General features: G+C 42.8%; 1 long non-coding RNA gene across 1 annotated transcript; it reads left to right on the top strand.

The window, feature by feature from the left end:
- Positions 1 to 9510: 9510 nt before the first annotated feature.
- Positions 9511 to 12918, top strand: LOC133386727 (uncharacterized). Its single transcript, XR_009763252.1, has 3 exons — positions 9511 to 9699; positions 10977 to 11068; positions 12235 to 12918. It is a non-coding gene; the product is annotated as an uncharacterized LOC133386727 (long non-coding RNA).
- Positions 12919 to 24280: the final 11362 nt, after the last annotated feature.

Raw genomic sequence — 24280 nt, 5'->3', positions numbered from 1 at the left:
CCCAGTGCTCTTCAACATTTTTATTAATGACTTGGATGAGAAGGTGCAGGGAATGCTTATCAAATTTGCAGATTATACAAAATTGGGAGGATAGCTAATACCCAGGGCAACAGAAACAAAATTCAAAGGGATCTTGATAGACTGGAGCATTGGACTGAAAACAACAGAATGAAATTTAACTGGGATAAGTGCAAAGTTTTACACCTAGGAAAAGAAACCATATGCATAGTTTTAAGATGGGGGAATACTTGGCTCAGCAATACTACATGCGAGAAGAATCTTGGAATTGTTGATCACAAGCTGAATATGAGCCAACAGGGTGATGTGACTGCAAAAAAAATGTAAATGCTATTTTAGGCTGAATTAACAGAAGTATAGTTTCCAAACTGTGTGAAATACTAGTTCCCCTCTACTTGGCACTGGTTAGGCCTCATCTTGAGTATTGTGTCCTGTTCTGGGCACCCCACTTTAAGGAGGATGCAGACAAACTGGAACAGGTTCAGAGGAGGGCAACAAGGATGATCAGGGGACTGGAAACAAAGCCCTATGAAGAGAGACTGAAAGAACTGGGCATGTTTAGCCTTGAGAAGACTGAGGAGAGATATGATAGCACTCCTCAAGTACTTGAAGGAGTGTCACACACAGGAGGTCAGGGATCTCTTCTCAGTCGTCCCAGAGTGCAGGACACAGATTAATGGGCTCAAATTACAGGAAGCCAGATTTGTCTGAACATCAGGAAACACTTCCTAACTGTAAGGACGGTACTACAATGGAACCAATTATCTAGGGAGGTGGTGGTCTCTCCAACACTGGAGGCATTCAAGAGGCAGCTGGACAGCCACATGTCGGGTATGCTTTAAGTTGGATTCCTGCACTGCACAGGGGGTTGAAAATGGCCTTACAGGCCCCTTCCAATTACACTGTTTTATGATTCTGCAACACACACATATGCAAACAAACAAACCATCCCGATCCTTTAGCTGATGCAAGCAATTGACAGTACTGAAGCAATAGCCGTGAAAACAGAATTAACTGAAATGTGAATAGGATAGATTCATTTTCTGCAGAAACCTGCTGCTTTAAAGGACCATAAAAATGGAAGTGAAGGGATTCTGCTTGCAGACTTCACACATACCTACCTGGAAGAACACCAGCAGAGATTATTTCCTCCGGATGCTTAGGATATAGTATATCACCTATATGAACAAGAGTATGGGAAAAGCAAACAGTAGCTATGGCAGTCCCAGAGGTGGAAGCACATGGATGACCTTAATTTTGCAGAGAGCATGGTATTGATTGCATCTGGATCAGAAACTCAGCAACTAGAGCTATTTATATAAATCTATAAAACAGAGCCACTGAACCAAGATGTGCATGTAAGTCAGGAAGATCATTGTTATTAGGAGGAAAAATACAGGACTTCATCTATACTCTTCTCTTTTTGAAGAGCTGTGAACTGTGATTTAAGAGAGTTTCCTGAGGTCTGGAATAGGTGAGAGGTTCACATTGTTTCTAGTCCAGAATACAAAATCATTTGTGTGATGCACAATCATGGATGTTGACTAGGATCTTTGCAAATAGCATGTCATTTTTTCACACAGTGTATTTGTTAGGAATTGACTTTCTCTACTGGAAGGAAGCTGAAGCTGTGTTGCAAATGCTCTAATATAGGGTGCCCCATTTGCTGTCACATTTACTTCGCAAGAAGAATTTTAAAAATACAAAACATAAGCACAGAGCTGTACTAAAAAAAAAAAGGAAAGAAATGTCAGGACCCTTTAGAATGCAATGCATGACAAGGCTGTTATCAGCTCTCCCCTCTTATGACCCACCTCCATCAGAGCCAGTTCCAGACGATGGTAGCGTAGGGTGTGGCCTGGGCCTGGAGAAGACAAGCAAAGAGTTCACCACTGAAACAATAGTTGGCCCACGTGGGCAGATGAAACGGAAGTGATGCAATTTCACTTTGCACAGAGCACCCAAGAATGTCAGAGGCAGGATGAAAGAACTGTCTATTTTGAAAGGATTATTTATTTGCATATTCCAGACGTTTCAGGTTAATAGGGGAGAAGACCATGAGGATGCCTTGCCTGAGAGATCTCAACGTTCTGGAGCCCCACTCCACCCCTTCACTTGTGCAGCAAAAATTGGGTCAGAAGGCAAGCACTGGTACAATAGCCTTGAGTAATTCTATGTGATGTGTGAACGAAAGAAATCCAAAATATAATTCATATTTAATTTGTGTGCCTCAGATCACAAAATAGGAATGGCAAAGGAAGTTTATAGTTCTGCTGCTCCTTTGCAAACTTCAAATATATTCTTGACAGAAAAACAAAATGAAAAGGAGAAAAAGGTACCCCCCCACCCCCACAAAGGAAGCTATTTTCTTTTTAGATCTGGGCCTTACATTCTTTGCTTATAAGAACATGAGAGCCCTGCTGGATCAGTCCAAAGGCCCATCCTGTTCTCACAGTGGCCAACGAGATATTCAGCATTATTATTTCATTCACATCCCACCCTTTGTCATAAGAACCTGGGGTGAGTAACAATTAATCAAAATACAAAAACAGCCACTAAAATGTTAAAATCAGAAAGAACAATTGAATTTTTTTAAAAAATCAGCACTAGTTACATCTCAGGGGAGAGTGATCATTGCCAAGAAGGTCACCTGGCTAGTCACACAATTAGTGCTGTAGAACATGGGACAATATTTGATTGATCAGGACCCACTTCTGGATCATAGACTCACCAAAGTTGGAGGAGGGGTTGCAACAGCAACACAATCATCATACAACTATGAGGTAAAAAATAAAGAAATGGGTCCCCAAAACGGTGGGTCCTGGATTACTGCTCTAGAATATAATTGTGATTTGGGAAATGGGGTATTCAAGACATGGATCACTTTAAGCAGAACAATAAGCTCTATTCGGGCATTTGGTACCCATCAATGAAGGGGACAGCAAGAATGTGCAGGGTAGTCCTGTACCTTTGTTATCGCTGTGCATGTTGACCACATCCCTTGCCACCGTGTGTTTGGCATCAGTCAGAAAGGAGGTTTGGATTGCTCTATAACACAGTAAGTTCCTTGGCTGAGGATGCGATTCAGGATATCTTCTCCTGCAATTAAAAACAAAGTAATCGCTACCTCAGGGCAGGAGTTTCAATCAGAATTGTGAAGCTGAGGTGAAGGGGGGGGTTAACCCTTTTCCCTGCACTATTCTCCTTATTAAAATCCTTCCCCAAGCTACAATTTGCCTCGGTGGGTGGCTACATGTACCAGTAAGATACCTTACGTTTTCCCCTGCAGGGAAAATAGCAAGGGGCAAGGATTTTGAATGGAAAAACTGTGCAGAGGAAAGTCTTGCCGCTTCCTGTTTTATACTACCACACTCCTGACTTTATCCTCATCTCCACCTCCCACATCAGCTTTCCCCCCCCCCATCTATGAGGTCCTAGTAACTGAGACGCTATCAGAAAATGAATCCAGGACTCTAATAATTATATTTTGGACAATGCAATTTTTCTGATTGTAAAATAAATAAATACATTCTTTCTAAGCTGGTGTTCAGAAAACGAGTCCATATGATATTTTTTACGGGAAGGACTCTTAGCACCAAAACCTATAGAAGTGGATTTTGTGCTGATGCTATCTATCTGAAACTATGATCTGTCACAATCTGAAGATGCTAATGACACAAATGTTGTAAGGGGATAACTAAATTTGCGTTGATAGGTACTTTCTAACTCATAATTCACCTGGCAAGATTCCTCTACTAAATATAAAGCCTATGGCTCCCTTAAAAATTCAGAGCAGCTCTGCTAAATAACAAAGCCAACATTAAAGACAGCAAATTATGGGCAAAGGAAGCAAAGGGCATTTTTAGTATTTCTGAATTGGCCCAATTTAGCTACCCCTCCACACAGTAAACACAAAGCTGACCAAAGCAACTATTGTCGAGTCTGAAAGTACTTGATCATCATGGCTGTGTACACATCATACATTTAAAGCAAATCAGAAGCACCCCTGCAAAGAATCCTGCGAACTGTAGTTTACCCCTAATGCAGCTACAATTTCCAGCACCCTTGCATGAAGCAGCCCTGAGTTGATATGCTAGTACACATACGTGGGCCTTGCACACAGTTGTTGAATGTGTGGCTTGTTTGGTGTGCAGCTGCAAGGGCAGGTCTCACTGGCATGACCCTATGATCCCCTCTTGTGGCTTTCAATATGTGAGGGAGGGTCATGTGAACCCCCCTATTCAAAACAGGTTTGAGGGCTAAGCTAAGCCTTGGCTAAAATTATACCCTGCTATATAGGTGCTACTAGCAGAATATATCTCCATGCTGGGATAAAGCTCCACTTGTTTATTTCTGTCTGTCATGCACTTGTTAATAGTGCAGGGGTCTCTCCTCACAAAAAAGAAGCAAACTCATTCTATTAATAATAATTACTCTTTATTTACCATTACTGCCTATAGAAGATTTGCACGGGTTACCAATTTATCACGGGGCCTAATTCAAAGTTTTAGTTTTGATTTATGAAGCGAAAACTAAATGGCTTTGGACCTATCTACCTAAAGGCATGTGTTACGCTGTCCTATCCTGTCCAGACTCTGAGGTAGACTGTAGAGACCCTGTTTGTGCAACCATTTTTGAGTGAGGTACAAATCTCTGTGACTTGCAGGAGGGCCTTCTCATGAATAACACCCTAGCTTTGGAACATTCTCTCCCTCTGTCCTGAGGTTCAGCTGGTGCCAACACTGGTTATCTTTCCTACCTTCCTTTTCTGTCATACCTATGTCTAGTAAGATATTTCACCTAAGTAGTACAATGACGTAGTAGTAGGAATTATTTTGATGGGAGTGATTTATAATATTGTGATTTTTCATGCTTTGATTCTCGTATTTTAAACCATGTTTTCCACCCTAAAGTCTTTTGACAAAGGGTAGAATATAAATGGCTTAAATAAATAAATAAATCCAAGCATGAGTGGGAAAATCATGTAAGTACTGGCAGGATGAACCCAAACGCCAAAACTCAGCAAAACCAATCACGATGGCAGCCACACAGAGAAGGCTGGAAAAAGGTCAGGAAGAGGAGGGGAAACGGTCACAGTAGAAGGATTTAAAGATAAGAGTGAGTGTCAGAGAGGGGAATAATAAACAATAAAATGGAGTGGAAATTATTTGGGTGGACAAGACCAAGCCACTTGCTAGGGCAGTGGATACCTGTTCACAGGGGTCTATCATAATGGACTGATGAGAGAAACCCAAGGGGTGGGGTCTGGTGGGGTGGGGTGGGGTGGGGTGGGGAGGGGAAAACCCAAAGAAAGATGTTGGACAGTGTTCAATGAACGTGTCCCATCAGCACAAGGATTTCCACTTGCACAATGAGACTTCCCCCCTTCTTTCCCTGTGTCCCGCACCCTCCCCAAATCTCCCCAAACCTGCTCTGGAGGGTTAGGGGAATCCCTTGAACAGATTTAGGGAGTGAAGGACAGAGCGGAGAAAGTCCTGTTGCAGAAATCTTTGCGCAGATGGGACCTTTACTTAGTGCGGCATGGGGTACAACCCACTGAATCACCTTGCCTCTTTGTTTTCTTTCTCCCAACTTATCTTCCCCTCAAACCAATTGTCAGCTGGGGTGGGAGTGGGGGCAAGAACTTGTAGGATCACATAATTTCTCAGGATTTCTCTTTCTCTCTCTGGAATAGGGTTGCCAGGTTCATGGCCTGAGACTGATCCTGTATCTTTAGGAGAAGAGAAAGTCAGCCAAGTGCAGGTGTTCTTGCAACCCTGTAATGAGAAAAACCACAAGGTGGAATTCTCCCTTCCCCTTGCCCAACATTTAAAGATACCGAAGACCTCTTGGAGGCCGGGCCTGGCAACCAAGCTGTATCTTTAAAAGTTGCAACTAGAACCTTAAACTTAGCCCAGTAGCTAATAGGTAGCAAGTGCAATTCTTTCAGCATCAGGGAGACATGTTGGTGAAACCCTGTCCCAGTGAGTATTCTGGACGCTGCATTTTGCACCAGCTGCAGCTTCCAGACCAACCTCAAGGGTAGCCCTACATCTCATTACAGTAATCCAGTCTGGGGGTTACTTGTGCATGGACAAGAGTGGTCAGCCTATCCCATTCCAGAAATAGTGGCAGCTATCTTACCAGCCGAGGCTGGTAAAAGGCACTCCTAGCCACTGAGGTCACCTAGGCCTCCAGCAACAAAGATGGATCTAGGAGCACCCCCAGACTACAGAGCTGCTATTTCAGAGGGAATACGACCCCATCCAAAGCACGCAACTGACCAATTATCCAAACTTGGGAACCAACCCACAGCATCTCCATCTTGCTAGGATTCAGGCTCAGTTTATTGGCCCTCATCCAGCCCACCACCCAGTGCAGGCAGTGGTCCAGGTTTTGCATGGCCTCTCCTGATTCAGATGTTACAGAGAAATAGAGCTGGGCATTGTCAGCATACTGCTGACACCTTGCCCCAAATCTCCTAATGACTGCTCCCAAGATAGGGTCAAGGTAGTAACCTGCGGCACCCCACAGCACAACTGCTAGGGGGCCAAAAGACAGTCACCCAATGCTATTACCTGAAAATGACCCTGGAAATACGATCAGAACCACTGTAAAACAGTTCCTCCAATATCAATCTCATCAAGTTGGCCCAGTAGGATACCATGGTCAATGGTATCAAAAGCTGCCAAGAGATCAAGTAAGAATAACGGGGTTGCACGCCCCCTGTCCTTCCCCCAATAAAGGTCATCCATCAGGGCGACCAAGGCCAATCCAGTCCCATAACCAGGCCTGAAACCAGAAAGACAATCTGTTTCATCCAAGAGTAGTTGCAATTGCTGCACCACAACCCTCTCAATCACTTTTCCTAAAAAAGGGGTATTTGCAACTGGGCAGTAGTTTTTGCAAGCCAATGGGTCTAGGGTGGGCTTTTTCAGGAGCAGTAGGATCACCGACTCTTTCAGGGTGGCTGGAACCACTCCCTCCTGCAACAATGCTTTGACGACACCCTGGATTCACTCGGTCAAGCCCTCTGGGCAAGCTTTAAGCCAAGAAGGGCAAGGGTCAAGAGAACACGTTGCTGGATGCATCGTCGCAAGCAACTTGTCCACATCATTAGACCATATCAACTGAAACCGTTCTCAAGAAGTTGGAGCAGACATTGCACTGGACACCTTACTGGGGACTACAGTAGTTGTGGATGGGGCTTTAAGATTACTATGGAGATGAGCAACTTTACCCTCAAAGTGCCTTGCATACAATTTACAGTGGGCCCCCAAAGGGTCTAAAACTCCATTTCCTGGAGCTGATGTCAACAGACCCCTGACAATACGGAAAAGCTCCACTGGATGGTAACTTGAGGATGTGATGGTGGCAGAGAAGTGGGCCTTCTTTGCCGCCTTCACTGCCACTCAGAAGGCATGCTTATGATGTTTTACTCATGCCCGATCAGCCTCACAGCACATCTTTCGCCACTTGCGCTCTAGCTGTTGTCCAGTCTGTTTAATTGCCCTTAGCTCACTGGTGTACCAAAGTGCAAACCGGGCTTCACAATGCAGGAGAGGGCACTTTGGGGCAACGTTGTCAACAGTGTGAGAAGGGCTTCAACAGGGTCACCTGTTCTATCTACTAGGAACTCCCCCAGGGCATTCAGGAATCCTGTGGATTCCATTAGTCTCCAGGAGTGGACCATCTTAATCTGTCCACCATCCCTGCAGGGGAGGATTAGAACCACAAGTCTAAACTTCACCAGGAAGTGGTCTGACCATGACAATGGGGTGACATCTACCCCCCTATCTCCAGACCACCCCTTCCCCCATCTGGAGCAAAAACCAAGTCGAGGGTATGCCCTGCCCTATGCATTGGGCCAGTGATAACTTGAGACAGCCCCTTGGTCATCATGGAGGCCATGAAGTCCCGAGCTGGAACACTAGAGGCAGCCTCAACATGGACATTGAAATCATCTAGGACTATCATTCTCAGCTCCTCCAATACCACAGCTGAGATGGCCTCCACCACCTCAGTCAGAGAAGCTGTCAGGCAGCAGGGTGGATGGTACACCAGCAGCAACCCTAGTTTACTGTCTCCTTGACCCAACACCAGGTGCAGGCCCTCACAGCCAGCTCCAAGACAAAGTGGTTTCCTGGTGACAGAGATGCAGGTTCTGTAGACTACAGCAACTCTTCCCTCCCCCGTCCCTGCAGCCTGTGCTGGTGTTGCACCAAGTATCCAGGTAGGCAAAACTGGGTCAGATCAACTTTTCCCAGCTCACCCACCCAGGTCTCGGTAACGCACACCAAACCGACACCTTCATCCATGATCAAATCATGGATGAGTGTGGTCTTAATGTGTACTGATCTGGCTTTAAACAACAATATACATAGACCAGTGGGCACAGCAGATGATCAATGAGGAACCCATCTATGAGAGGAGTGGGAGCAAGGAACAAGATGTAGATAGCCTTGCCCTCATCTTCTGTGGTACTTTACCACCTCCCCATGGCTATACCTCCCTCTACCCATGATCACTGAAATTGGGGTGGCATCACCCATGTTCCTCCTTACTAAGACTCCTCCTCAACACCTGATATGGACCCAACAAGAACCCACCAACCAAACCTACCTGAACCAGTTATAGGCCTCTGAGCGAATTGGCAACAGACCCACTCAATATCTTTCCAACAGGGCACATTTACTCCCCCTGTCTCACACCCAGGGACAGCCAGCCTTCTACCAGATGCAGACTCTCACTCTGAAGGCATTTGGTGACTTTCTCCTATCGTTCAGTTCACTGCACAGGCTCTCATGCTGCTCAGGACCTACACACGTGCCATATGCCCTCCCCACGACCAATCTCCTGTAGATTGGTTTTAAAAAATAAAATAAAAGGGAGTAGTGCCCTTGCCCTCTGGACTCCCCAAGGGGCAACCCCCTTTCATGTTGCCCCTTCAGTGGTGACTCTGCCAGCAGCAGACCTGCCACCCAAGGGCAGATGGTCTTTTATGCCCTCTGACCCAGCCAGGAGCTGATGCAAGAGGCTGCAAGATTGACTGCAACCTCTTTATGGAGTCAGGATCAGGCAGGGGGTCCTAGTCCTTGCAGCACTTACCTGGGACTTCAGCCACCTCAAGAGACAGCAACCCAGAGGAGCGAGCAGGCAAGCACCCAGATGCTCAAGTACTCACTCTCAGGGCATGTCTTCTCCAGTCCCCCAGTGCTGCAGCTGTTCCCTGCAGCTATTTTTGTATACATTACTTGACTGGAGAATGTCATTGCAAAATTCAGAGAAGTGTGGATTTTGAAAGATGGCTTTTTTCCGTTCACATATTGTTTCAGAAAGTGAAAATTAGGTTAAGTTTGCCTTTAAAAGTGAGCTGGATTGAATTTATCCCTACTCCCTAGGCAAGATGCAGACTCGTCATTCTAGTGGGCTGTTGTGGCAGGGAACCCATTGTGCCAGCATTATGTCCTGTTGCATGTTCAGTTTTGAAGACCACTGAAGTGTATAAATTGGATTGATGTTGCGGAAGTAACAAAAAAATCCTCCTGCCACAACTGAATGCAAGCAGGACAAACGTAAAATAAGCGCTACATTGAGATGGGTTTGAAGACACCTCCAAACCAATTTGGAGAAAGTTTTTAGAAGCTTATAAGAGATATTTCATTGGAGGATTAGGATTCTGTGAGTAACATTTAATACTCCATCTCCTTTTTTGTTAATATTTTTCGTTTTCTGGCCAAATGTTATGACAAGGATTGGGGAAAGGGAGGGACAGGGCATGATAACATTTTTTTCATGTGTTGTGTTAATTTGAAATAAGAAGATGTCTCAATAAAATGTTAACTAAAAAAGCATAGTTTTAACACTCAAGGTGAGTCAAATTCTCAGGACACTTTCACCAGCTAATGACACACCATGACTATATTTTTTATAGAAAGATAAGTTAGAAATGCTGAAAAATAATTAAAATAAAGAATGCTTTAATGGGTCTGTATTTTGAAAGTCCTCTCTGAGCATCCTCTATTTTTAAGGCATTTATATCCTTCTATTTTAAATATTTGTTTCTGTCCCCAGACAGCTTGTTAGCAGGTTTTGCAACAGTAAAAATAGAATGTTTAATTGTTGTAAATCTGGCTTTTAATTGGCTTTAGCATTTAAAGCACCATAGCAGTCTGCCTCAGAGATGGGAGTTCACTGGATTACGTGTTGGTTTGCCAGTTGCAGTCATTTTTATATTTCAGCAGAATGAGACAGAGGGGACCATTCTCTTTCCCTCACCTCCTCTCCCCTTCAACCTAACATGCAGGATGTATCAAATATTAAACTGGGATTAGATTTGATCCTCCCTGGAAGTGTAGGAATTAAGAGTCCACTTTCTGTACACTGGCATTTGATGTAAAAATAAATAAATAAATAGAAGAGATAAAAATAATCTCATAGCAAATCTGGACACTAGGAATTATCCTTTCTTATACAAATATCATAGGGAAGCGCTGCTCCAGACAAGCAGGGATATCCGATTTGAAATTTATACTGTAATTTTCAACCAGAAAGAAAACATGTCCTTGAAATTTGTGCGCTTGAAAAGTTTGCTTGAGAAATAAGATGATCACAAATAAGACTACAACCCTTGACCCATTTACTTGAGAGTTTAGGCCCCACTGAAAGTGGGACTTCTGAGTAGACATGTAGGCTGCATACACACATTGAAAGCACATTCTCTCCCCCCCCTGAATCCTGGGAACTGTAGTTTTCACCTCACAGAGATATAATACCCAGTACCCTTAACAAACTACACTTTCCAGGATTGGAGGGGAGATGCTTTAAATGTATGGTGTGTACGTCGCTGTAGAGGATTGAACTGCAAGAGACAGAGAATGTGGCAAGTCTTAACGCTGCTCTTGATACCCCAGCTGCGTTTTGAAGACTAACGTACAAACGAAGACAATTTCTTACAGTTACCATCAAGTAATGGAGAAAAATGACTCCAAGAGTCCAGGAAGCAGAGAAGAGCACATTTTAAATGTTTCAGTAAGAGGAAAGATGAGAGGTAGGTGAAATCGTTTGGGTTATTTATTAAAGCACCATTCCAGTTACAACTTTAGTGCTGCCATCAACACAGCTTTTACAGAGCTGAATCCTGCCTTACACATCAGTTTTAAGAATTTTCCCAGTATGACAACAACTCCTGTGTACAAAGGGACATCACCGAGGAAATAATACAATACAATTACATAATAGCTTTTAAGCATAAACAATGAGCCCTAGTTCATGCTGAAGTGGAAAGTCTGTGTCTTTCTGGGCTGAACCACTGCAGGTTGCAGGAGACTGATTGCTGACCTGTAGAAAAGTGCAGGGAGAAGGTTGCGACTTCACCCAAGGCACATGGAGTAGAAAAAAATGGCTCCCTTTCTCAATTAATGTGGTAAACAAGCACCCATTCTAGGGTAGCCATTCAATGCATCACCAAAAAGAGGACAAAAGAGGGTGCTCATTTGCACAAAATTTGCATATGCTAATTTGTGCAACTGTATGCAAATCTAGAAACAATGACTTTGATTTAAATAGAAATACAGTACATCCCACAATAGTTGGAAAGACTGCAACCAGGTGTTTTGGGTACCAGCTCAGTCTGTTGTCCAGCGCTGTTGATGGGCACTGATGCTTTTCCTTCTTATGGACTTGGACTGGGCAACCCTTCAAAGAGAAAGCACCTTCATATAGAGGACTGACCTCTGACAGCCCTTCAAATTAGAGGGCTGTCCTCTGTAAAGTAGGACACATGGCCACCATATCTCATTCACCGGTAATGGCTGTGCAGCTACTATCTATTACACAAGACACTGCCCCTTGTTTCTCCTCATTCAGCCACTCAACATGCACCCAGGCAATTGCCCAGCTAGTGCCATCCTGACCACAAGCAAGGCCTACAGTAAGCATTTAGGTGTCAGTAGAACCCTTAAATGATACAACTGTTTATGCTAATGCTACTTAAGCATCACCCATATCTCTGGACTGCAACCTAGAATAACTGTCTCAAAGGGGAAGATTATCAGAAGTGTGAATTACATTTGTTCACTAATGTATTGCCAGAAAGATATTTAGGCTAGAGGGCAGCTACATAATATATGTGCTTTGCATCTCATGCAGTATACACTGGTATTATTCTCATTGTGGGAGATTTTTGTCTGTTTGAATGATGCTTTTCATCCACAGCATATCTCAACTACAGCCTGTACCCTGAGCCACCCGTGCACCTCGACAGCCTAAATTGAACCTGGAAGGGAGGACTAGAAAAAGAAGCGTAAAGGAATCTTAAATTTTGTCAAGGTGGAGAGAGAACAAATTTATATTTGCTAAGGGGAGAGAATGGCTTTGATTAATAATAGAACTGCTGAGCTTAATCACGGGATCTTTTCTTCTTCTGCCTGCCTATAGGCACCGAAAGGCAACGGCTCTTCTCAAAGAGATACAGAAAATCAAACATTGGTCAGACTATTGCATTCCTTTCAGCTGTACCTAAAATACACATATCATGTTCCTAATCCCGAGGGATCTAAATGCCACTGTACAAGGAACAAGTCAGAAGTATAGCTTGCAGTTAAGGTTGAATGGCAGGAAGGTCAGCAACTTCTGCTTCCCTTGCTACAGAGCACTGCTGCTCCTCAGGCAAGATGGGCCACAGGGAATTGAGCCGAAGGCATCTACAGGGGGAATAAGATACCCCAATGGCTCGAGTAAATTGTTAGGAGAAGGCAGAAAGCCTTAAAGGAATAAAGGAATAACCCTAATAAATAGTAGTGGTACTGTATGGAGAGTAAGAGCACCTGAACTGCTAAGCTGTTACCTGGATTTCTGCTCACTTGCAACTTTTTTTAAAAAAAACCCTAATAGACTTTGAGGCACCTTCACTTAATGTGTTGAATTAAATATATGGTTTATAATGTATGCCTGGTGTGTGAGTGGTGTGGCATGTGCTACTGTTAAAATTGGTTCCCAATGTTTTGTTTTGGGGGGGTCACTCAGCAAACCAGAGAACACCCTCTCAGGTTATGAACTCAGCATTTGCACTGCCTCCAGGTTGTCATTATTTGCAGGAGGGATTTAAGTGCATACTGGAGTGTTAGGTTTCTGCAATTAAAATGGATCAAAGCATTCTGTTGCCCTAATGCAACAAATCCAACTTTTTTTTAAAAAAATTGACTTTTTCACAGTTTGGAAAAATGGGTATCTAGCAAGAAATCAACCTGCCTTAGAAAAGTTATTATTCAATCATTCCTTTCAAACTTTACTCAAACAGCAAATGTTATGTGATTTTTTAAAAAATGACATTCTTGTAGTACCATGCTTTTGGCGCTGACATTTAAATCCAAACACAGCGAGATATGGCTCACTCAGATCACCATGACCAAAGTGTTTGATAGCCATAGTCATATATTGCTTTTTAAAACACCATTATAAAATGGAGGGTTTGAACTAGGGTTGCCAGGATCAGGGCCTGAGACTGATCCTGTATCTTTAGGAGAAGAGAAAGTCAGCCAAGTGCAGGTGTTCTTGCAACACTGTAATGGGAAAAACTACAAGTTGGAATTCTCCCTTCCCCCTGCACAACTTTTAAAGATACAGAAGACCTCTTGGTTGTCAGGCCCGGCCTCCAAGAGGTCTTCTGTATCTTTAAAAGTTGTGCAGGGGGAAGGGAGAATTCCACCTTGTGGTTTTTCCCATTACAGTGTTGCAAGAACACCTGCACTTGGCTGACTTTCTCTTCTCCTAAAGATACAGGATCAGTCTCAGGCCCTGAATCTGGCAACCCTAGTTTGTACAGGAGAGAGTTCAAATGGGGGCAGAAGAACTGCTTAAAGTTGGACAGGCCTGATAGCTATACCTTTCTTTGGCTGAGAGGCAGTGACTGGCCCAAGGTCACCCAGTGAGCTTCATGGCTGTGTGGGGATTCAAACCCTGGTCTCCCAGGTCGTAGTCCAACACTCTAACCACTACACCATACTGGCTATATATTAAACTGAAAAGTAGTTCCCTTTAAAGAAGGAATCAGCAAGGAAGAAAAGATTGCCCTTCTATCCCCCCCCCCCCGGTTCAGGTCAGTGCTTGCATCAGTGCTTTACTCCCAATATCCTGAAATCTTCTTGACAGGGTAAGGGGCACACCATCTGCTTTTCCATCCAAGGATAATATAATATAGGTTATATATTATTATATATAGAGGGAGGCAGGGAAAGAACTAGCTCTGAGCTCTACAAAGAGTCTTTTGGGATAGGTTGCCTGTATGGCAATCTGATGTGGGGCAGTGGATTTGATGTTGGAGTATTTAAGCTGTCTAACAGTAACGGACAGGTGGTGGGGTGGCAATGCTCACCTGACCTCCCAATAGCTGGGTGGCTGCTGTTTACTGGGAAGGAAAGGGGTGAGGCAGTGGGGAAGTAGGTGCAGTGCAAATACATCAGTGGAGCCAATCCAGGGCTCCTACCACTTTGTTTGCACTATGCCAACCTCTCTGCCACTTCACCCCTCCCCCTCTCCTTCCCAGTAAGCAGCAACAGCTCAGCTATCCAGAAGTCAGGTAAGCACCACCACCACACCACACCATCTCCTACTGCTATCTAACTCTACCTAAGCTTAATCTATTTATTTGCAAATGAACTAAAATATTACAAAATGCCTTGAGTCTCTGGTGATCTCTCTTCTAAGGTAACACAAACCCTGGTAAGCATTGTGTGCATAACAATAATTTGGTTAGCTGGTCAGAAAACTTCAAGAAAATCCTCTGTATTAAACTTTTGGTACAACAATCAATAGCAAAGAATGTACAAAACATTTGGAAAGGCACCACACTTGGCTGGAGTGCTTTGCCTTAATAAGGAATAAGAAAGAATGAACCTGTCAAAGTGCACTACATCATAATTTAGTTTGCCCAATGCATTTCAATGAATCTTTGTTTGCACAACAAAACAGCACAGATCGGAACACTTTAAGAAGAATAAACTAAAATTTTCTCTTAATTTTATAGTGTCTCTAAAATCTGCCCAAGCTTTAAACATATCTAGAGAGGGAGTTCCACAAAGACCTCTGACCCCTACATATCTGATAACCAACTCATTCCTCTTTCCAATCTGCTCTAAATGTATATAATGTCTGATGTCAGGCTGTTACCCTGGGACCACAAAGACCTCAGACAATTAATCTTTGATTGCCATATGTTAACAAATAGGTGATATGACAAACTACTAAAAAACAATGTGAAATTAATGCGAACTATTCTCTACTCAATTTTTTTCAGATGGATAACTGCATTTCATTATTAATTACTGCAGACCAAAAATGTCTCTTTGAAACGAGAATTGTCTTCATGAGAAGCTACACAACCATTAACATTCTTGAACAGAAATAATTCTTCCTTTTGACTTTTGTTCATAAAGTGGGTCCAAGTGGTCTTTTAAAAAAGAAAACTAAATAGTCTATACCAGACATGGGGAAAAAGTGGCCCTCCAGATGTCATTGGACTCCAGCTCCCATCAGCCCCAGCCATTATGACCAACAGTCAGGAATGGTGGGATGTTGGGAGTCCAACAACATCTGAAGGGCCATTTATTCCCCATCCCTGGCCTAAATTCAAGTCTTGCTCTTCTATGGTCCCGGTGAGTGGCCATGGACATGGCAATGATTATCTAGATTTCATATTGGTAATCTATTTCAACAATGTCTCGTGAGACTGAATTTAAAAAGGGTAAGTAAAGTAAAGGTGGAAAAGCATTGCTAGTTCTAGAATATGGTGTATAATTTTGATGGGTTTTTTTCCAACTGCCTTGGTTTTTGAAATATTATTAAGGTAAAATCTGGGCCAGCCGAAGGCATTCTCTGCCTGAGGTGGAACACCAACTGCCCCAATCCCATCATTTGGGCATCTTAAATAGAACATTTCACAATCACTAACAATTTTCTACCTTTTCATGACCCAGACCAACTTCCTGAAGCAGCCACCTCAGTCCAGCGAATGGTAGGAGTGACCTTGGTATCAACTGAAATACTCCAGAAGTTTAACCAAGTATTGGGATATCTCACTCTGGAGTAAAAACTTTAAATTATGAAGTTATGGAAAGCGTCCTTTTGCTTCCTGCCATTGACGAAGCAACTTCCAGTCGCTCTTGCCTTCCTTTTTCATGCTTTCTCCTGCTTCCCCCCAATACATTTCCTCCCCTGCTCCTTTAAACAAAATCACATTCATCCAAACTATTCACCCTAAAATATCTAATTCTGTGAAAGCTCTCTGCATGTGATGTGAACAGGTTTTTCCCCACCCCTTCATTCTCTCTCTTCTGCAGCGACACCAACAACTCCCCAAGCAGGGAAGAGCTGGAGCTCGGGAAATGCCTTCCTGGCTGCCAGAGAGGGAGACTCCCCTTCAGCCTTGGCCGGCTCTCTTGCTTGAGCTGCGGGGGGGGGGGGGCGGCACAAGCCGCTACGCGCTGCTTGCTACACCCAGGCTTGGAGTGTGCGCAGCCACAGTGAGAGGAGGCTAGCAAAGGCGCTGCTGGGGTAATTTATAAGTGCCCAAAAGCGCAGGGGAAAGGGGAGCTGCCTTGGCGTCTCATCCCAGCATCTGCTCCACTCATCCCACTGTGATAATATAAAACTGTCAATGCTTCCTTTAGCAGGGCAGCTGTAGGTGATTCGCTTTCTTTCTATTCCTCCCTTTGTTTAGGGCAGCGGTTCTCAAACCTTTTTGGTTCGCGACGCACTGTAAAACATATAAAAATTTTCTGGCGCACTTCGTGTACAAAATTAAAAATATATTAATATATTTTAAACTATGAATAAAAATAACTTAATAATAATATACTTTCATAACACCTAGCCACCTCTTGCGGTGCACCAGTGTGCCCCGGCGCACCATTTGAGAATCACTGGTTTAGGGAAACACCACCCCTTCCCCACCTCCACAGTTAACATTCTAATGTGTGGGCGCGGCAACAAGGAAACGCTGATAGCAATAAACGCACACGCGTCTGAATGCTAAAATGAAAAACAGGCAATTTATTCGTAGCGAGGGCAGAAGTATGTGAACTGTCAAAATCAATCGCGATGGAAAAAGCAGCAATTTTAATGTGGATCTTGGCTCATATGTGAACCAGCCCTGGGTAATCTTGGCTTTTGAAAGAACCTTATTTGAAGGAATTTCGAGTGAACAGTTTGTCTGCAATTTTGCAGAGAAATCATGGTGCATTAGAGTTAATAAAGTTCAGATCATTATGATAGGATGACTTGCATGATATACATTTACTTTCTAGTCACTGTTATTTAGTTTTCACAACTATTTTGCATGTGGAAAATATTGTATTTAGATTGACTCGCTTTTTTGTAAACTTCACAAGTCATAGTTCCTAATTAAAATGCATTAACTGGGGTTTCTTTTTGTCAATCCCTATGAAAACTCCCCCCAAAAAAACCTTTTATAGTGACCAATGCCCCAAGACTTCTGCCCCCCAATTTTTGTGTCTTCCCCCCCCCGAAAATTGTCTCGCTATACTCCTGGCCTTACTAAAAAACCCAGCTGTGAGATGCCATAGTAGGAAGAAAGGTTTTTCCCCCTTGTTCATTGAGTATCAATGCTCTACTGATATGGCACACATCTTGCTCTTAACCACTACAGACATTGTTCTCTTTTTTCCTTTTCCATTTGAAAGTGCTATCACATATTTTATTTGAACCTAACCCCCCCACACACACACACACTACCAGTTAGTTAGGGGAGGACTGTAGCTTAGTGGTAGACTTCATGCTTTGTATGCTGAAGATCCAGGTGGGCTGGGAGAGTCCCCTGTCTGAAACCCTGGAGATTAGCAGAGTGTAGACAACAATGAGCTAGGTAGCCCGACCATCTGACTTGGTATAAGTTAGCTTTCTATGTGCCATGCTGAGCAGGCCCATATATTTGGCCCATGCGATTGGGTTAACAGAGCTATTTTCATAGTAGTTGAAATGAATAAGGCATATCTGTCAATGAGGTGGCCCTCCTTGACCTATTATCCTCACCTTTTATCCATTCCTGTGGTCTTAAGAGCTTTGTGCAATCACATAGAGATAGATACATGATCTTGCCATGATGTGGTTCCTTGACCAGCAGCACTGATCTATTAAACACAACTGTTTAGTACAATCTCTTCAACTGAGACATCTCCACAAGTTGCACCTTTATGCTGATGCAGTAATTTCAGTCTCTCCTCATTTCCTGGTGCATCTGCTCATAAGAAAAAACCTTTAGAGAGTTTAATCAGAGGTAGACAGAGTTTAGGCTTGTGGGATCTCACTTTATTTTTTACTAAAAAAAACCAAGGTCCATCAACTGAAGCCAGATGCAAAATAGTAGCTAGAGTGGATGAATCCAGACTTAAAACAGTGACTTGGGGTGGAGCTAATTACTTAACTGTACCCCAAAAGCAACATAATGGGATATCATACATAAAGCAGTACAAATCTACAGTAGATTGACTACAAATGAGAGATTCTAATACAATGTTTTATCCAAGTCTGCTTCTGTATTGGAACTATTTTAACTGTTTTTATATGTGGGATTGTTTTTAATTGTTTTATATATGGAATTGTTTTAACTGTTTAGATTTGTAATTATTTGTTTTATAGTTGTATATTTAATTGTTGTGGTGAAGGGCGGGAAAGAAATCAAAATAAATAAATAAATAACTGGCCAATAAAACTGCACAAAGACCTGGTCAAAAGCAACCAGTTCACAAGGCTCATATTTTACAGGCAAGGAGTATGGAAGCCAAGAAAAAAGGGATTAACACAACAGCAGCCATGGCAGTTAAAAAAAAACAAACGTTCAATTTTATTTGCTATTGTTGAACTATTGGGCATCAGAAATCCTTGATAGTCCAGTGCAAATCACCCAGAGATCTACCAGCAGACCGTGATGTACCTTCTATCCACCTTTAGGGGAGACGTTAAACGAGGAGCTGTTTCAACCTATGCAGACATGAAATGTCACCTCTCAGATATATCCAAAACAAATCTGTAACCTTTCTCGTTGTAGGTTCTCAGTATTGGAGTTTGGTATATATTGCAGCAGAGTGCAGAAACGAGTAATCTGGTAAGACTAGTGGTTGAAAGAATAAAGAAATTAAGGGCTATTACTACTGGGAAATAAAGCCATTCTGAGTACAGGCATATGTGTGGCCATTATAGAGTCATGAGGCTAGCACTCGCACAGACTGTAACAACATGCAGAAGGAAGGAAGTAAAGCCTCAGAAAAGCAATCTGCATATCCACAAATGGTTTATTAAAGAAGGAAACAGCAAGGGAAGAATAGGTTGCCTCTCTGTCTTTTGCCCCCTGCTTGTTCAGGTTACTTATTACAAGCATTGGTGCTTTACTCCCAACACTCAAGACAAGACTGAGCATGCCAAAAGCAAGAAACACTTCTTTGAGCCTCCCCAGGAGTCGAGGTATAAATGAAAATACATGAGACAGATATTTAACTTGGCAGTGACCACTTAGGGCCCAAGGAAGAAGGTCACAAAGCTTTGATTATGGCGCTGGAAAAAGAACCACAAGCTATGTAGGTGTATTAATTTTAGTCTCCTGCTGTGCTTTTTAAAAGGTACCTCTGTTTGCATTTACACTTCCTCTCATTTATCTGTAGAAAGCAAAAAAAGAAAAACGGACATTCTTTGAAGAACAAGTACAAAGCCAAAACTTTTCAACCGAACAAAGCAGCAATTATTGCAATAAACAAATATGAAGATGCCGCCAGCAAGACCCTTAGACATGTTTGCTTGTGGTAACAAATGCTTATAGATAATAAGAGTTTTCCACATCACTGAAATCTCTAACAAAACTTCTCTGCCAGTGAATAGTTGGGAGGGGAGAGACCATGTAGCAGAAGGGAATTCAACAGGGATGCAACCTCTACAACTCAACAGTGACTCCGGTGATATGATCAAATCATTATCATACTACTTTCCCCATTTCCTTGCTTGGCTTTTTTTTTTCAAATGGCTTGAAAATAATTGGAAAAAAAGTTATTTAAGCATTGAAAGAATCAGAAGCAAGTATAGTCTCAGAAACTTTGTAGAGCACAGGTTTTATACTTGTAGTTGACTTGTGCAGCATAGCAAAGCCACATTTCTCAGCCATTTTCTTGCTGCTTCTGTTTATTTACAAACATACACATATTTTTAAATCTAGGTACTGACTGCTACTTTTAAAATTTCTCTACCTTTCTCCAAGAAGCCCAGAGTGACAACCTTTTCTGGAGTGATGCCTTGATTATGGAATGCCCTTTACCTGGAAACACACCAGATGTCAATGCTTTGACATTCTGGTGTCAAGCTAAGATCTGTCTTTTTTGCCCAGGCATTTGTGGGATCTTAGTACGCTGCTAGGTTTTATGTTGCAATTTTAAATGTATATTTCCCCCTGCTCTCTTTATTTAGGGTGCCTCCAGACTGTTGCTATTTTGAGGGAGGGATTCAAGAGAGCATATTGTGCAATAAATTTAGGTTTGCACAATTCAAGTGAATTAATGTACTCTTCCACCCTAGCACAACAAATCCACTGGACTTTCTGTAGTTGGGAAAGTGATGAGGAAATGCATTGAAAAGTGTGGGATAGACAAATGAAATCAGAGCTTGGAAAAGTTACTTTTTTGAACTACAACTCCCATCAGCCCAATCCAGTGGCCATGCTGGCTGGGGCTGATGGGAGTTGTAGTTCAAAAAATTTACTTTTCCAAGCTCTGCAAATGATTACTGGGAAGATGTATAAACACACTACAAGCAAGTCGGGGTGAATTCAGGTTGAATGGTCGTTGCTGTTTAACTGCCTTGCAAACAAATCAGAGTAAATGCTGAATAAAGACCAGACATGGGGTAGAAACACACTCACTGTTCTGCCGGTTCCAGTGCATCTCCACCTCTCTTTTCTGAAAACAGGGATACCGGTGCAAGTCAGACCCTGCCAGTTTTTACTGTAAAACCTGGTGGGATCAGCTTGAGTGGATTTTAATTCAACTTGAAAGGGATTTCGCAACTGATGTTTTGTTCTAATATGCTTTTAAGGATGCTTTGTTGTAATATATTTCCAAGTCTGTTTTTATGATGTTTTAAAGTGTTTTTAGAGCTTTTGTTTTCCGCCCTAGGCTCTTACTGGGATGAAGGGGAGGATATCAATCTAATAATAAATAAAAGAACTGATTGGCAGATCAACCAATTCCCCTTCTAGGAGTGGCTAATAGAAACACTTTGGGGCAGGCAACTAGTGTGTTCACAGCATAGTCTAACCTTTTGAAATAAATAATTACACGATAAGGCAGTCTCCCATCTTGGTGTTAAACAGGCTTATGCCTACATAAGTTAAGAGGCTGAACTAAGTTAGCTGCCTTCAGACTATAAGAATTCCAGACTATCACTGAAATGTCAGAAAAAGTTCTAACTTATCATGTTCAGAGAACACATGGAAGGGAGTGGGAATTTGGATTGTGCTTGCTGTCCCTGCTCCCAGTTTTCATGTTTTTATCCAGACTTTCAACACAGCCTGCCCAAATCCAAGGTTTATGTGGACAAGTTCTTTCTGTGCAATCATGATCTGCTCCATGCAAAGAAAAGATGCCTGATTGTACGTACAGAGCCCTTCTGGTGTACATCTGTTCAGACTCTGTGTGGAGGTTAGGAGCAGGAATGAACCAGCATGATCCTTGCTTCCTGTTATCCTTTCACATAGCCACTGAGCTTGGTTTTAAAACTGTGTGTTATGAACAAGGTATTGGGTTAAGGATACATAGCTATCCTTTTTTGTTTCTTTATAACACAAGTAAGAATGAAGGGATGCCAGTTCAAGTCAATTTTTCCTTATAGGAGTTCCTGAAAAAATGAGTACCCTTTACTCTTTTAAAGCACTCACTGTACTCACAATCATAGTGGCTAGTTTTTTCTTCTTTTTCTTGATTACTTCTTGGCAAAGGATGAAAACAGCCCTAGAGGAATAGAAATATTGTTGTGTACACTACAGTTGACTGGACACCTAGGCTGTAGCTCAAGCCTAATTCCTGATTTTTCCAATATGTGCAGCTCAGCATGAGGCCTTTTTAGGGGTTCTGGACAGAAGAATCAACTCAGCAACCAGTAAAAAGAAATACAATTGCTTTCCACAATTAGTTTCCAATTGCTTAGTTCATTCTTTATATAGCAGCCAGTTAAAAAGTGTTCCCTTCGTTGTCTAACAGGAAGGAATCTAAAGGCGTGGAACAAGACTAGAAGGAGGAGTTAATAAACACACCCTATAGTCTTTATAGTCTCATGTAATCTAACATTTTGGTTGATTGCCAGGACACTTGAAAACAAGGATGTTCTGATTAAGGAAATGCTGCATGGTTGGCTACTGTTTCACTTGTTTTTGTTCTCCTGAATAATACATCCACTCCCATTTTCAACGTAAAGAACACTGTTTCTTCCTAGAACTGTTCTTAATATCTGTCACATCTTTTTAAAAAATACAAATAATGTTTTATTTTACTAGCGCAGAATGTGACTGCTAGACAGGTTAGTGAAGAAGCCTGATGAGTACATACGACACTGGTCCTGACAGTGCTGCACTGGCTGCCAGTGAGCTATTAGGACCAATTCAAGGGATTAGTACTAGCATATAAAGCCCTAAATGGCTTGGGACCCAGGTACTTAAAAGAATGCTTCCTCCAGTATCAACCATCTCAGACCTTATGATAGGCAGGTGAGGCCTTGTTGTTGGTGCCACTGCTGGCGGCTACCTGGTTGGCATTGACACATGATAGGGCTTTCAATACTGTTGACCATGGTGTAGGGGCAAAAAAAAAATCCAGAAGACACCTAGATGTAACAAGGAGGCTTAGTGTGGCATGCCCCATTCCCCCTGTCCCATAATTCTTGCCTCATACCCCTGATTCATAGGATGCTTATTGCTTTTGCAAACTGCTTGCCTAGTACTGGAGTTCTGCTTTGAGCAGAAAGCTTAGGTCAAGAATTTACAGGCTTGCTGTCCCTGTGTAGGAAGAAGCTTGTTTGTCTCGGCCAATGCTGACATCAGAGGCTGGGAAAGACGGTTTAATTAGTCAAAACAAACAGAGTGAGCTCATCAGAGAGGCTTTCACACACTCTGAGAGAGCGGGGGTAGGCTTCACAGCTGCAGTCTCAGCTCTGGAGAGCACAACTTCAAGGCCATTGTAAGATAAATAAAAGTCAAAAGTGTGAGATCTAAAGACACTTGCCAGTGGGAAAGATAAAAATCTCACAGGTATAGGTGCCCCCTCTGCCCCCTCCCAGAGGGTCTTTTGGGTATAAATAAAGGAGCCTCGATCTGGGCAGATAAGCCTCAACACCAGCCAGAAGCCTCTGCACCGGCCTGCAGGGAAGAGCAGTGTGGTGTAAATCCAAACAGGGCCATAAAGGGATCTCTTCTGTCTGCTGTCTGGGGGGCTTACAGCAGGGAAAACGGAAAACATGAGATAAGATCTGTGCTCATTATTTAACTGCTTTAAGTGTAAGTGCCTGCTTGTCACCACCAATAGGGTTTGCTTTAATAAAGGACTAAATTTGCTTTAATAAAGGACTAAATAAAGCTTTTGCTTTAATAAAGGACTAAACCTCACCAGTGTGTTTCAGATCTTGAACTTACTTGCCTCACGGAAGGAAAATGTTTGGCAAAACACATGGTATGCTTCTGGGAGGTGGAGGCACTGTTCTACCTCCAGAGCCATTTCCAGAAAGTAGTTATAGGAGGCTACTGTTCGGTGCCATGGGAGCTGTCCTGTTGTGTTCCGCAGGGTTCCATCTTGTTCCCCATGCTGTTTAACATCTATATGAAGCTGGTGGGAGCTGTTATCTGGAGATTTGGAGTGAGATGTCATCAATATGCAGATGACACCCAACTCCATCTCTCTGTTCCATCTGAATCGGGAGAGGCAGTTAAGCTGTTAGACTGGTGCTTAGAGGCAGTGATCAACTGGATGTGGGGCAATAAATTGAAGATGAATCCTGTGAATGCAGAGGTGTTATGTATCCCAAGTTCTCAAGTCTGGGAGGTGGGGAGACAGACTGTCCTGGACAGGCTTATACTCCCCTGGAAGGAGCATGTCCATAGTTTGGCATTCTCCTGGATTTAACACTGTCCCTGGAGACTCAGGTGCCTTCTTCCAGCTCCAGTTGGTTCACCAGCTATGGTGTCTTCTGGACCAAAATAACTTGGCCACTGTATGCCATG

Source organism: Rhineura floridana, chromosome 6 (assembly GCF_030035675.1).
Source record: "Rhineura floridana isolate rRhiFlo1 chromosome 6, rRhiFlo1.hap2, whole genome shotgun sequence".
In the NCBI taxonomy this organism is placed as follows: Eukaryota; Metazoa; Chordata; class Lepidosauria; order Squamata; family Rhineuridae; genus Rhineura; species Rhineura floridana.
This window is presented reverse-complemented; position numbering and strand designations above follow the sequence as displayed.